This window comes from Chiloscyllium punctatum, chromosome 29, assembly GCF_047496795.1.
Source record: "Chiloscyllium punctatum isolate Juve2018m chromosome 29, sChiPun1.3, whole genome shotgun sequence".
NCBI classification, from domain to species: domain Eukaryota; kingdom Metazoa; phylum Chordata; class Chondrichthyes; order Orectolobiformes; family Hemiscylliidae; genus Chiloscyllium; species Chiloscyllium punctatum.
This window is the reverse complement of record NC_092767.1, coordinates 42,930,911-42,946,112: the sequence shown is the minus strand read 5'-3', so window position 1 is coordinate 42,946,112 and position 15,202 is coordinate 42,930,911.

Genomic DNA, 15,202 nt, shown 5'->3' with positions numbered 1-15,202 from the left:
TTATAAAGAGGAGTTTTTAGCAATTCATGAAAGTCAAAAATAGGTTTGTCCCCTGGACTTGATGGGATGTATCCGAGGATTCTCTGCGAATCGTGGGAGGAGATTGCAGAACTTTTGACTATAAGCTTTATTTCGTCAGTGTTTATGTCATTTGTGCTAGAAGACCCGAGTTTAGCAAATATTGTCCCCTTCTTCAGGAAGTGGAGTAGGGAGAATGCTGGTAATTATAGAACAGTGATCCTTAGCTTTCTTGCAGCTAACTTTTTGGAACAGATTATGAGAGACAGGATTTATGATCATCGAAAAAGGAAGACGTTGATTCGGGATAGTGAGTACGATTTTATGAATAGCAGGTTGTGCCTCACAAACCTTATTGAGGTCTTTGAGAAGGTGAGCAAACAGGTGGATGAGAGTAAAGTGTTTGATGTGGTGGATATGGTTTTCAGTAACGCACTGTCGGCTGTTGCATGAAATACAGAGTCATGGGATTGAGGATGGTTTAGCAGTTTGGATCAGAAATTGGCTCGCTGAAAGAAGAAAGAGTGTGGCAGTTCATAGGAAATGATAATCCTGGAGTTCAGTAACTGATGGTGTACTACAAGGTTCCATTTTGTGTCCGCTGTTGTTTGTCATTTTTATAAATGACCTGGATTAGGGCATGGAATGATGGATTCATAAGTTTGCAGATGACATTAAGATTAACGATGTTGTCAATAGTGCCAATATCTGCTCACGGTCACAGAGGGACATGGACAATCTGCCGAGCTGACCTCAGAAGTGGCAAATGGATTTTAATGTGGAAAAGTGTGAGATAATTTACTTCGGAAGGAGCAGCAAGAATAAAGATTTCTTGACTAATTGTTATATTCTTGGAAGTGTAGACGTGCAGAGCGATCTCAGTGCCCATGTATATAAAATTCGGAAAGTTACCACCCACGTAGACAGGTTCGTTTGCAAGGAGTACGGTGTGTTAGTTTTTCTTGGGAGAGTGATTCAGTTTCAGAGTGAAATTATCACTTTGCAGCTCCAGAAATTAACTGGGGTGGCCACACTCATAGAGTTGCGTGCATTTCTGGTCGCCACATTATACGATGGATGTGAAAGCATTGGAAAGGGTGCAAAGGACGTTTTCTAAAATGTTGCCTTCTATGGGCAGATGGTCTTACGAGGAAGGTTTGAGGGACTTGAGGCGATTTTTGATAGCGATAAGAAGTTTGAGGGGTGAATTTAGAGAGACATAGAAGATAATCAGAGGTTGCCATAAGGTGGACAGTGAAGGCATTTTTCTTCAAATGGTAATTTTGGCACAAGGGCACATCGATGTAAATTGAGGGTGATAGATACCGAGGGAGGTTCCTTTATCAGTGAGTAGTAAGGGTGCTGAACGCCTTGCCTTCAACACTCGTAGACTCAACAACTTTCAGGGCAATGAAATGGTCATTGTATAAACTTGCGGATTATGATGGTAAAATACTAGTCAGATTGGTATCACAGGTCAATGCAACGTTAGGGCCAAAATGAACTTTATTGCGGTGTAATATTCGGTGTTTGAACTGTTCTTCAGCTTGACGTTGCAATCATCTGTGGTCACTATCAGTACAACCAACACCTGGCGAGAACCAAATGTGCAACTTTGGCACCTTACGCACTTCCAGTCTGTCGTGCAATTACATCAAACTGACGAATTGCACCACTGGAGCTGCCGTGTCCTGATGACCAATGGCTATTGACCTTACCACTGGGCCTCTCAAACCAATTACTCCTTTTTTTACTGAAGATCTGAAATGAAACACAGCGCAGAGGAGGTTATACAGATGATGGATCATCGATTATGGAGCATCTGGTTCAGGAAAATGAATAGTAAAATGTGGTGAAAATAGGCATAATTGAATTCTGTGTTCATTTACCGTGGCTTTCTGCGTTGATCACAGGCAATGTTATGTCGCTACTGTGCTGGGATTTTCCTTCTATCGGTATCACTTCATCAGAGAATTTGATTCACCGGTACTTCACCAGCATCCTTTGGAATGTTCATACGGCACAATGACCCACACTGTACACAACGTCAACAATCTTCTACATCACTACATCCAAGGGCATGTGGCATGGTTTTTTTTTATAAATAGTGAAAAATTAATCATGTTATGCAAGGGCAAATTGAATTTTAGTTTAATTAGTAAAGTCGCAAGAATCCAGAGTAAGTTTCAAAATGTCAGAAATTCACGTTCATTACCTTGGCCAGAATTCTAGCCGAGCAAGAGGGAAATCTGTCCTTCAATTCCCAGCATCCATGCAATCGTTTGCTCCATGTGTCCACTTGGAAACCTATATGAAGGGATGTTCAGCCTGACAGAGAACTTGTGAGAATCCTCCACTGTCTGACCTAAAGCTGAAAGAGGAGCTATCTATTCCAGACTGGAGGTGAGACAGAAAATATTACTTGGTGTAGATTCACATTCTTCTCATTGTGGTTGTTTAAAAACCTGAAAAGACTCAAGCAGAAAGGAGCAGAAGTAGGCCATTCTTAACACCGCTCCTGCCCCGCCACACCATTCTGTACCATCATAGCTCACACAGCACTTTTATGTCTTTTTTCAGCGTATCAATATCATCGTTTTGCCAAGTGGCTAACACATATTTATCGATCTCTACCATAAATAGACATCGAAGTTATTCAGCGCTGTGAGGAAAATGTTGCATTTCGAGACAGTTGGGTTTCTGCATGAATGTTATAGGTTTTGCAGATGAGCAGCCGAGTCTGGTCTGAACACCTTTTAAACCATAAACTAAAACTCGACTCTGATGAGATTTGCATCCACAACTTTTGAATGGCAGTCTTAAGAAAGACTTAGAAATTCAACGCGCTTTCCAAAGCACCACAGAGTCGCGGCCTCACCCAGGTTTCACGACAATAGTTTGCCTTAGAACCATTTCGTTTGGGACACCCATCTCACGTCTGTCTGACCTCGTCACACTTTCCAGTATCTGGTCCTTATCCACGTGTGCTCTGGATCTTTAAGTGTTCGGCTACATACTGCTGAAATGTCCTCATCACACTTAGCATTACCACACGTTCAGATAAGAAATTCCAGATGAACAGCACTCTATGGGTGAAAGCGTTCTCCCTAAATCTCCTCTCAACCGCTTTTCTCCTGCTTTTCATCTATGTCACTGGTTATTATTCCTTCCCGATAAGCCTTATTCCTGTCATACATATCTATCCTCTTCATAATATGTGCATGTTAATCAGTTTCTCACTCAGCCTTCTCTGTGCTTATTTACACAGCCCCAGCTTAGCTCATCTACCTTCACAATGGGAATGGTCCAGCCTTTGGCATTATTTTCAGCCCCTGTGAACTTCTCCTCCTGCAATCAGACGGTTCCTGCAGTCTTGCGATTACATCGGAAAAAGAAATGCTCTTTGAAGAAATGCCAAAATGTCTGAACAAATTCAGCAGCTCTTGTCCATCTATGATGAGAAAGGACAGTGAACGCTTTGAGTCCAATGATTCGTGTTCGGAACTGATGGGATGTATGGGTGGGTGAAAAATGTGGAAGAGGGCGGACAGGATCCAAAATGATTGAACTCGATGTTGGGTCCTGAAATCTGCATGGTCTTTCAGTAGAAAATGAGTTGCCCGATCTTCCAGCTTGCGCTGTGCCATGAAGAAGATCTGCAGCAGACCAGAGACTGGTATGATGGCTTGGGTACACAATGCAATCTTAAAGTGGCAGGACACTGGAAGACTGGGGTAATTTTTGTTGATTCTGGACAGAACTAAAGTGATCTCAGCTTTGTCACCGACTCTGTTTTCCTCTCTCCATTGTAGAGAGATCACATTCTCAGCAGGAACTACAGTTTTCTGGATTGAATGAAGTGCACACAAATCACTGGAAGATGTGTCTGGAAGTTTCCACAGTGAGGAGAGACATCAGAAACCAGCAGGAAATGTATCTCACAACATAGAACGTTGCGGTGCAGAACAGGCATTTCAGCACTCGATGTTGCACCGACCTGTGAAAATAATGTGATGTCCATCGCAATGGAAAATTAACATTTCTTTTGAAACCAATAAAAGCACAGGGAAACAAAAAAAGTAAGGGCCTGACTTTGCAGAGGGCAAGTGTTGCAGACAGAAAGAAAATCGATGTATATTTAAACCGAACTAAGAGCAGACTTACAAGGCTAGCAAACTACCATATCAACGGCCAAGGAATTAGAAAAAAAAACTCCATATCTGGAAAGGAACTCGAATGTTTCAGGCCACTGACCTTGAAGTGTTGATAAGAAGAAGCGAATTGTACTTTAAAGGGAATATGCAAAAGCTATCAGGCGCCCATTACATGAGGCGTCTTGCCAATGTATTACCTGGGACACGGGAAACCTGAATTTGATGGAACTCCACGCGCAACATGCTGAAAACTTTCTTGTCCAAGAGAAGGAAAAACGGAAATTAAAGATGGAACAGCAAACATTTAAAGCTCAGTTTACTATGATGCAAATGGTCGCCCAGCCGCTGGAAGGAGGTGCTGCGTGAAAAGAAGGGCTGGCAGAGGTAAATCTGGGGGGGGGGGGGTTTGTTTGCAGAGCAATGGACCACTGAGTGAGGCAGCGCACGCCCAGAGAGCCTCAATCTGCCCTGGAGGCTGGGCAGCAGGGTGACTAATGGAGGAAGGCTGAGGTGGTGGGCAGCCCCAAAGTTACAGGTAAACCTCTTTGCTTTATGTTTGGCAACGAATACTCGCTTATGCTCATCTCTACTACTAACCTTATGGGCACTGAAACATGTCCCACTTCTATACTGAACACTGAGTTTGCGAAGCATGAACTATATTTTCAGTACAACGATGATGCATATAAGTCAATGCTTACATCTATGTTATATGTGGAAGGTGCACCTCTTACTTTTTTGGAAGATACAAGGGCAACATATTCAGTTCATAAATCAAGGCAGTTCAGAGAGTCAACGCAAATAAAGATGAACGGAAGCTTCCTGAACTTAATGGGCGCATCAGGAGTCGTGACACGAGAGAGATTTACCTCACCCCTATTGTGCAAAACCAGTAATGGGGAAACATTGCAATTCTCATTTCTGTTATCGGAATTCTGTACTTTAAGTCTGATGTCTCGGGATCTCATAGTGAGACTGGGGTCCGATTTGTGCAGTACCCCGATGGGCTTGCAGGTAATACAAAAAGAAGATTTAACAGTGCAGGCTGGAAAATACGAATCACGACCCCTGATGCATGTCAGAGAGCGATAGTTTCCGTGAGCGATTCACTTACCCAGGAAGCAAGTAGCCATGTTAATCCCATTAACACTGATTTTCTTGCTAGAGCTATGCTGCACTGCAGAGAAAACATACACCGCGATGGTCCTGACAAATCATAAGAGAAGGATTGGTTCAGGAGATTGGTTAAACCAGATCAGTTGTTATTATGCGAATTTTATTGGAATGATCACAGATGTGCTGTCACTTTAAACTTTTTTAAGTATCTGTGACGGTAAGTAAACCCTTTTTTTTCATGTGGAAGGCTCTTTTCCTCACGGATCATTGGCGAAGGCATCCAGCGACAGGTGTCAGAATTTGAGACCATGGGTACTACAGGCACAAAAAAATGCAAGATTGTATCTTCAGGATCGGTGTGGGTATCTGATTCAACGCAGTTATAAGGACGTATAGGAAGAAACTAAATTGGCTAACTCAGGCAGACAGGGCAGTCCAGGTAATCCCCGGCAGGAGTGTCGTCTGGCGTTTACCTATGGTAGATGTCTCGGACCCAAGATTAAGAAGGGTCCCAACTGATTTCAGGGCAAAAGGCAAACACGATATGGGGCTCAAACGAATCCTTAAGAATAACCCCGAAGTCTGAGTATAGTCCTGGCAAAGCAAAAGAGCCGTTAAAGCCCGAGGCTGTGCAAGGAATTACTCCAGTCTTTGAATCTCTCTTATAGGCTGGAGTGATAATCCCCCGTGAATAATCCCATTTTTTTCGTTCAAAAAGGCAAACATTCCAGGTGAATCGGGGGAATCGGGAGGTTTGTTCATGACCTGCAGGTTATCAAGAACGCTGTTGTTCCGCACACCCCAAATGTTCCCAACCCCTATATTATATTGGCTCAAATTCCGCTGGATGTAAATGGCTGTCTATTGTGGATTTAGCAAATGCCTTGTTTTGTGTACCGTTACACGCCGACAGTCAATTCTGGTTCACTTTTCCATTCAAAGGCAAATGGTATACTTTCACGTGACATTTTCAAGATTACTGTGAGTCCCCACCATAATTAACGAGGCTCTCCACAGGAGTCTGGAGACTCTTGTTTTAACCGGGGAAGGGGGTGAGGGGGGGAGGGGGGATGTCAGCGCTTCTGCAGTATGTAAACGAATGCTTAATCGCAGCATCAACAGAGAAACAATGTGAGAAAGGTAGGCTTACGATGCTCTGCCATCTAGTCTCGCAAAACTACAACTTGTGGAACAACGGTTGAAGTTCTTAGGTCACTTAATATCTGAACAAGGAAAGGCCATTGGTCAAGACAGAGTTCAAGCAAACCAGCAAAATTCAAATCCTCACATGAAGAAACAATTGTTATCCTTTTTGGTCATGTGATCCTACTTAGAATGTTTAACCTGCATTACGCAAACCTTTAGGCGCCTAAAATTGTCATAGTTCATGGTTCAGATTTGCAGAGCTAGAGTCCGTTGCAGTGACCCCTGAGGCCTAGAGTGCCTTTGTTGAATTGAAATGGCACCCCAAACTACACCGACACTTGGATTCCAAATCCAAACAAGCCTTTTGTACAAACAGTGGATGAGAAGCGTGCCTGCATGACATTTGTGCTGATGCAGAATTGTGTGTAGAAAATTGAGGCCAGTAGCTTATTTTTCACCTCAACTTAGATCCCGTAACGGCAGGATTGCATAAATGCCTCTGTGTCGTGCCTGCATTTGAAAAGGCTGTTGTAGCTTCCAGGGACATAGTCGGCTTTGTTGAATTAAACTGACTGGTCCCACATGCAGTATCCTTACTGCTTTCTGAGCAAAACACAGCACACATGTCGGCTGCACGTTGGCTCACATACAATGCTATGCTATTGGAGAAGCCTAACCTGACAATAAAGCGATGTAACGTCCTTCATGCTGCTTGACTTCTCCCCACAGAAGGAGACGGAGACCCACATGATTGTGTCGCTGTAATTAATGACATTTGAAGCCCGAGAGCAGACGTGTAGGATTCACCAATTTAGAATCTGGATACGGGGTTTTATTGTGGATAGGTCAGCATTCAGAAGCAAAGAGATAGGCCAGTGTCTGGTATGTTGTAGCAACTACCCACGAGGTAGTCAAAGCGGGATCACTTCCTTCTCATCTGTAAGCGCAAGCAGCAGAGCTGATTGCCTTGATTGAGGCATGTAAATTGGCCGAAGGAAGAACAGTGAATATTTACATCGACAACAGATATGCATTCGTGGTTGTACATAATATTGGATCCCTGTGGAAAAACAAGGGCTTCTTGACCTCCACTGGAAAGCCAATCACATAATATGGCCTGATCTCTGACCTCCTGAAAGCAGTCCGATTGCCTAAATCAATCACTGTATGTACATGTGAAGCCCACAGGAATAATTATGATTCAAGTTCTCAAGGCAATGAAAATGTAGACTGAGCGGCAAGGACACAGCAGCCAATCAGCCGCCAAGTGATGAGTTTGACATGTGTATGTCACATATTTGTAATCCAAAGCAGACTTATGGGAGTTACAGTCTCAGGCCACATCGAAGGAGAAGCGTGAATGGACAAGGGCAGGGTGCAGAATGAGGGAATGGGTGTGGTGTGGCCCCAGTGGGAAACCCTGTCTACCACGATCTTTATTCCCTTTCTATGCCAAAGTAACACACGGTAAGGACCATGTGTCAAAAGTGGGGATGTACGACAATATTTCAGCATGCTGGTACAGAAAGGAATTTACTCATTACTCATAAAAATAAGGTGAATAATGTGTTATCTGTGCCACTAATAATGTGGGGAGGGGAATACAAATGAATCAGGCAGAACACCCCCAATCCCAACTAACACCCAGCGAAGGGAAAAGGCATTGTCTGGTAATATTTGATGTTTTCCCATGGGGTGGAATTGCTCCCATGTCTAAACAGGATGCCAGTGCAGTAGCCAAGGCTTTGCTAACTGAAATAATTCCGAGATGGGGCATCCTGAAAGGCTAAGCAGCGACAATGGAAAGCCATTTATAAATATTTCCCTCCAGCAGATCAGTGATTACTTGGGAATAAAGGTGAGGCAACATTGTGCTTACCACCGAGCGAGCGGTGGGGCCGTGGAAAGAGAGAAAACTATCCTTAAAAATTAATTGGCAAAATGTTGTGAGGAACTAGAGGTGACATGGACAAAGGCATTTCCAATTGTGCTAATATATATGAAGGAGAGGAAGAGGAAATATTAGGACGTTTGAGATTTTGTTTGGAAGGTGGCCCAATACAGGAATTGGCCAAGACCGATTGTAAAACAGATAACAGACTACTGTGAGGACGAGATATTATGTTACGGTATAAATCTCTCCACATTCTGTCTCAAATGCAGAATCAAAAGAAGGGCAGCACTACCCCAATCAGCAGAAGGGAAGATGCACAATCTAGAACCTGAAGACTGGATAGTGGTGAAAGACTTCAGGAGCAAAAGCATGAAGGCGAAGAGCTGGCTGGGACCGTTCCAAGGGCTCCCTACAACACAGACAGCTGTTAAGATCGCCGAAAGAGCCACGTTGATACACGCCAGCCGTTGCAAACGTGTAGTTGACCTTGAGGAGACATCGGACAACAGTGGATCCAAATAAGTGTAAGTAATGATTAGAAGACTCATAGAAATATGGGACTGCATGGCAGGACGAGTCGTGAAGGCAGGGGGTGTCTGGGATACAACAGCAGACGGTAATCTTAACCAAGGATGTTAAGTTGACCTTTACATGCCACCCATGCCCGTTTGGTAACCAGGACGACTATAAATAAGGCAATTAATATTTACACAGAGATCCTTGTGTACCCAGTTACTGGCATTGAGTAGTATCCATCACGGCTACAGGTACGCCTGACACGGGATATCGGTTTCCTGTTATCAAAGAAGGAGGTGCCTTGGCAAGGGTAATAATAACCAAGATTCAGAAGAGCGACGAGGAAGCCTGGTGGTGTGGAATAGATAGACCCTTCTCCGATATCTATAGATAGGTGAATATAGTGGTACAGCCTCGCACCCACCCCACCCGAGATGCAGTGCGAAGGTCCTCCAAGAAATAGTAGCTCCTGGACTCGAAAAGATGAATGTCCAATGACCCGCACTGCAGATGGGCGGAAAGGCCTTTTCCAAGCTGACAGAAATGGAAGAAAGAAATAAACTGAATGTGCAGCTAAAATGATCACAAATGAAAAAAACATACAGCACCATACTTCACTTTCCGTGGAAGTCTACTGTTCAGGACTCAGTGGTCTCACTGCTGTAGCAATGGGGGATTTCCTCTGTCAATATCCCTCATTTTTCATTTCTACTCTTGGAAAAGTGTTAAAATCGGAGGCTGTTCCGTGGCTTTCTCCGACCCCCGGCCAGAGTGTGTAGAACTGGGCTCACAGACTCCAAATAATGTCTGTGTTACTTAGGTCTGAGATCAGGTGACATTTGTTCACTCAAAACGTTATTAGCTTTTACAATTCTAAATAGTATTCATAATAGACCAGAAAAAAAAGCAGTTTCACTCCAATTATAGGATTTCTATGATGCCATTGCCGTTTGCCAAAAATCAATGAATGGTAACAGCGGACAATAAGAGTTATTATCTCATTGGATGCGTTATTACTACAACATTGTCCTGCAAGTCTGCAGTGACTCCTGCGTCTCTTCATTATTCCCAAAAAACTTGAAAAGACGGACGGAGAATAATAGTAGACGAGATAGACAAATCCTTGTCGAACAGAGTAAAAAGAACTCTGCGTTGAATTAGCAGGATAGAACATAGACTAATGGGTCCACATCAGGAGGTAGGGCTTGGTAGCACGAAATAATAACGGTCTGAGATCAAACACAAGAAGCATGGTGAGCCGTTACTTTCGTGATGTTAGATAAACAATACGGCTTTAACAAGAAGTTTAAACAATGAACTTTCAATGTACAGAACATTTGACACCATTAACGTCTGTTTATTACCATATGATTTAACTGACGAAACCACAGACACGGTTCTTCAAATCAATAAGGGCATTTAATGAAATATTTGATCGCAGTTATTTGGACCACCTTTCTGTAATAAAGCTGCTCGATGATAATTTATATCAACGTCCGCTTGTGCAGGAAAGAAGTTAACAGCTGGTGACTGTCCACTGAAAATGTACAGGAAGAGGCAATCTCTTCTTGCTTTGATTTCAAACTGATGCTTTCACCTCTTTAACCTGACAGGATAAACAGTATGCGTTCATCCTCTCGGGGACGATTTACCGCCTGAATATGCACAGAGGGAAACTCATACCAAGAGACCAGGGTAATTGTGGTGAATTTACCAGGAGTGGTGTGTGAATTGGTGTTAACAGTGGGCAGTAAGGGCTAAACCATTAGCACTGACATTGATCCTTGTACCAACAGCTCCTCACTCACTTTCAGTCTCATTCATCTCAGTCATCATTGACTTTCAGTTTATCCTACTTTCCCTTCGATACTTTACTTTTGTTCCCGACCACTTTCGGATGTCCACTTGGAAACTGCAGTTTTTTCAAACGAAATTCTGGAGAATGCACGTCACTCTTTGGGATAGGCTTCACTGCCCAACCATAATTACTCAAGAGATTGAGATGGTAAGTTACGTTACATCGTCCTCGAAGTGCTCAACACAGTGATACAGCCATGATGTCGATAGCGAGGGAGTTCCAAGAATTAGACGTAGCGACATTGAATGAACAGCGAGATAGTTTCAGCTTAGAAAGGCGAGACCCTTAGAGGGGATTTGCAGTGACGATTTATTCGTGTATGCGCTGCCATGGCTGCCAGAGGATGTGGTGGAGGCTCGTACAATTGGAACATTTAAGAGGCATTTGAAATTGTATATGAGTAGGAAGGGTTTGGAGGGATATGGGCCGTATGCTGGTAAGAGGCACCAAATTGGGTTGGGATTTCCGGTCAGCATGGACAGGTTTGAACGAAGGGTCTGTTTCCCTGCAGTGCATCTCTATGACTCTATGATTCCAGTTGTTTGCAATCAATCACTGGATTCCTTCTGGCAGAACCGGGTCTGTGCTCTCTGTTGAAGCAGAAAATGGTTTTCATTCAGATTAGCCACAAGAAGAGAAATAAATCTTCATTTCCTGACTTGGAATTTTATCCAGGCCTGGGCGATTCAAACCCATACTCTGAAGCAGGGACTCCACTGAAGTTGACAATAACCCTTTCGACCTAACCTGTACAAACTCTTGTGCCAATCGTCCTTTGTCCCCACATTTTGAAGCACCGGTCCTTGCCGTGGGTGGTGAGGGAGCTAACTACTGCCTCGCAGAAAAACCGTGGGGTCAGAGACCCGATCGATCTGTCATGCAGCGGGGATTGCATTGCTCAGAACAGACGTGTTTGCTGTGTGGGACTGAAATTGAGCTCGATCACACACAGATACGGTGTAACAGCTGCCAGCAGATGTGGAGACGGTTGGGACAGTTTCATTCACACTCTGGCAAAAAGACTGGATCCTAAATTCAGGGGAGCTAAGTGTCACAAATAGAAGGCTGAAAATTGGTTTGGGAACGATATGAGTCATGACCGAATGGCGGGCAGACCAGACGGGCTGAAAGCTCTAACTGTCCTCCGATGCCTTCTGGTCTACGACCATCCAGTATCTTAGGAAATAGAAACAGAGTTAATCGTGCATTTCGAAGTCCTCCTCTCATAACCCGGCGAGGTGAGAGATGGAACAGTTCTGCTATTAAATTTTGAGACTGGAAGAATGTTTGGAGATGGAATAATAAAAGAGAAACTGAGTATAAAGTTGAGAGTCAGGAGATATTCAATGAAAAGGTAGACGGAGATGGACATGGAGTAATAAGTGTCACTGGTCTTGAAGACTTAACTCGGTTTTCCATTCCAAGATTCTACCAGACCTGCTGAGATTTTCCCGCAATTTCTTTTGTTGGTACTGAAACAGAAGGGAAAAGTCTGATCCTGGACCAATCAGCTATGTCTGCTCTGTGGACGTTTGAATTCCCTGTTCGAACAAATCACTTCTAACTCACACAGAAACCTCATTATCCTGCATCACTATCCTGCACATCACCCCCATCCCCTGTTACTGACAATAAGCTGTCCATTACGTAAATACATGTGGGTACACAACAGCATCATTTACCGAGTGAACTGGGAAAATTTCAGGGAGATTTCCATTCGGTTTCCATCAGAGCATTCTAATTCACTTAATTCTATTGCAGCACCATTTGACATGCAGCTGTCACTGTCATGTGGCCATTCGCATTCGACGTCTCTGGACATTTTGGTTGGGGCACGTTTGGAATGGAACCTCACGTTTTGGAAGGGACATCGTTTATAGCATATTCAGCTGAACTGATAACCTTGTCTCTTGCACCTGCAGTACAGTGGAGACAGTTTTCACTCAGAAACCAAGAGATGATCAAAAACGGAGGAAAAAATGTGTAAACAAAACAAGCTTCAGCGAGCGATTTTGCTCTTGCAAAATTAAAGGAGAGCGGCAAACCTATTAACAAACAACAGCGCCCTGCGTGGGTCTCGACCCCACACCATTGAGATTAAAGGTCTCAAGCTCTACCGACTGAGCGTACCAGGATAGGATTGGTGTTGGTTAATTTATCATTTCATACCGAGTCTCATTCAGCTGACACGACAATTTTCAAAAATCTCGTTCATTCCTCCCCATTGCAAATAACATTATCCAAGTCTTTCAATTCTCAGATTTATTCCTTCAGACCATGACAATCCATTTAGGCCTTGCCCCTGGATTTACGATTCTCTGTTAATATTTTCAAATTTTGAGCCTGATCCTTAGGTCGCCGAAGTGATTCCCAGACATTCTGGCAGACTGCAAATCAATCGGGAAAATACCTCAGGAAACCAAATCATTTCTGATTAGAGTGTAGGGAATCCCATCTGCTGAAGAGACAGAGTCCTCACAATCAACACTTTCTTTGTTCGACCTGCCTACAAAGTTTACCACTTCTAATATTCGAGAAAGGAATTCTGATTATAAAATGTTTTAAAAACAGGAACAGTCTTCTGAAGCCATTTCCAGTTTGAATTAGAATGTTTTACCCTTTCACACGGTAACAGCCGTTCCTGAGGAAGGAGTTTCCATGAGCTGTGTCCCAGGGGTGGGCAGGAAGCCGCTGATTGAAACTGCAGTGGCCCCTTTCTGTTGGCAGCAGGGGCTTGTAGAGAGTGGGGTCACATTTTGCTGCACGTGACCGTCTCACTCATTGCGGACTCAGGGTCAATCATGGATGAGTTCTCGTGGTTGTATTGTCAGCACATGGTCGCTCTCAATACTTGATGTGAAATATTTGATGCTCTGTGCTCTTTTTGGGCGAGGACAACCAACATTTCAGCCAAATGCTCTGACCATTTGAGACACAGCAACTGGCAGCAAAATTGTACGTGTACACATCCAAACGCACAGTGATCGAGAGGATGTGGACAGCAGTAGTTCTCATTATTTTAAGAATCAGTTGCTCATGTTTCCGTGTTTATCGCAGAGAGGGTGAGAGACCCGAGGAGTAACAAACACACCCATAAAGCAATATCAGGACCTGCGTAGCTCTGTCATAAAAAGCTGCCTGCTGTTGTTCTATTGCAAAGTTGGGTTTCAAACCCACGACGCAATAGAGACTGGATCCTAAACGCAGCTAATTAAACCTCTCTGGATTAATCGTGCTGGAAGAGCACAGCAGTTCAGGCAGCATCCGAGGAGCAGTAAACTCGACGTTTCAGGCAAAAGCCCTTCATCAGGAATACAGGTTTTCGCCCGAAACGTCGATTTTACTGCTCCTCGGATGCTGCCTGTACTGCTGCGCTCTTCAGCACCACTAATCCTGAATCTGGTCTCCAGCATCTGCATTTGTTGCTTTTACCTACATTGAACCACTCGGCGACGCTCCCTGACGATAACTAAGCGCCAAACCTGTCAAGACTAATGTTTCAGCATCGCTTCACTTCAGGCAATTTCCCCTGGCACTTTCTATATATACCTTAGCATAATTTAAAAAAAATATTTACAACGATTTGAAAGGTTTGCACGGTGTGGACATTATTGAGAAGCTGAATGTTCTTCGACAGTTTTCCCTGGAGCTTCAGGCCTGAGGGATGTTCTTGGAAAAGTTTACAAAATCATGAGGTAGACGAACAGAGAACATAGTCATTCTACACTTTTTCAGAAGTCACATGAGTTTACAGTGAGATAGCATAGGTTTAATGTGAGAGCCGTACAATTTGAAAGGGACGTGAGCGACACTTGTTTTTAATACAGACATTTTTGTGCGTGTGGAATAAATTGCCACATTTAGTGGCAGAGTTTGGTGCACTCACAACACTTCAAAGGCATCTAAATGGGTATGCAGACAGGAATTGTTCGGAGAGATAAGGGAAAAATATTGGCAAATATGTTTAGATTAGTTACGGTCATCTGTTCAACAGGTGCAAGGTGGATAGGAAGGTTTGCTTCTGTGCTTGGTAATTCTGTGACACTCCAGTACCTGACAACAGTTTGAATAGACCACTTGCAAAAACGCATGCTCTGTGTTACTAAGTCAGCGTGTTTGAATTTTATTTTTTTCTTGAGGCGTCATGTTTTGAAATGACACAGAGAGGAATGTTTTCCAGACATTTACAGACAATGACCATTCTCCTTGATACATTCCCAAGTTCTCCATCAAATAATTTCGTTGACTAACACAAAACCTCACAAATCGTGTTATCCCCTTAACTCTCCAGTGAATCCAAAAACTGACAGCTCTTAACGTGGACCAGGTGCAAAACTCAAAAGGCAGAGTCATTATCAGACACGCAAACTCATTACTTCTGTCTGTGGGGCAGTGCGAGACGTGTATGTCAAGAACTGCTCACACAAATAACACCGAAGCAATTCCAAACGGAGCTTCCCGACATTCTGGAGATTTAGTGCATTGCCAAGTAACAGAAAG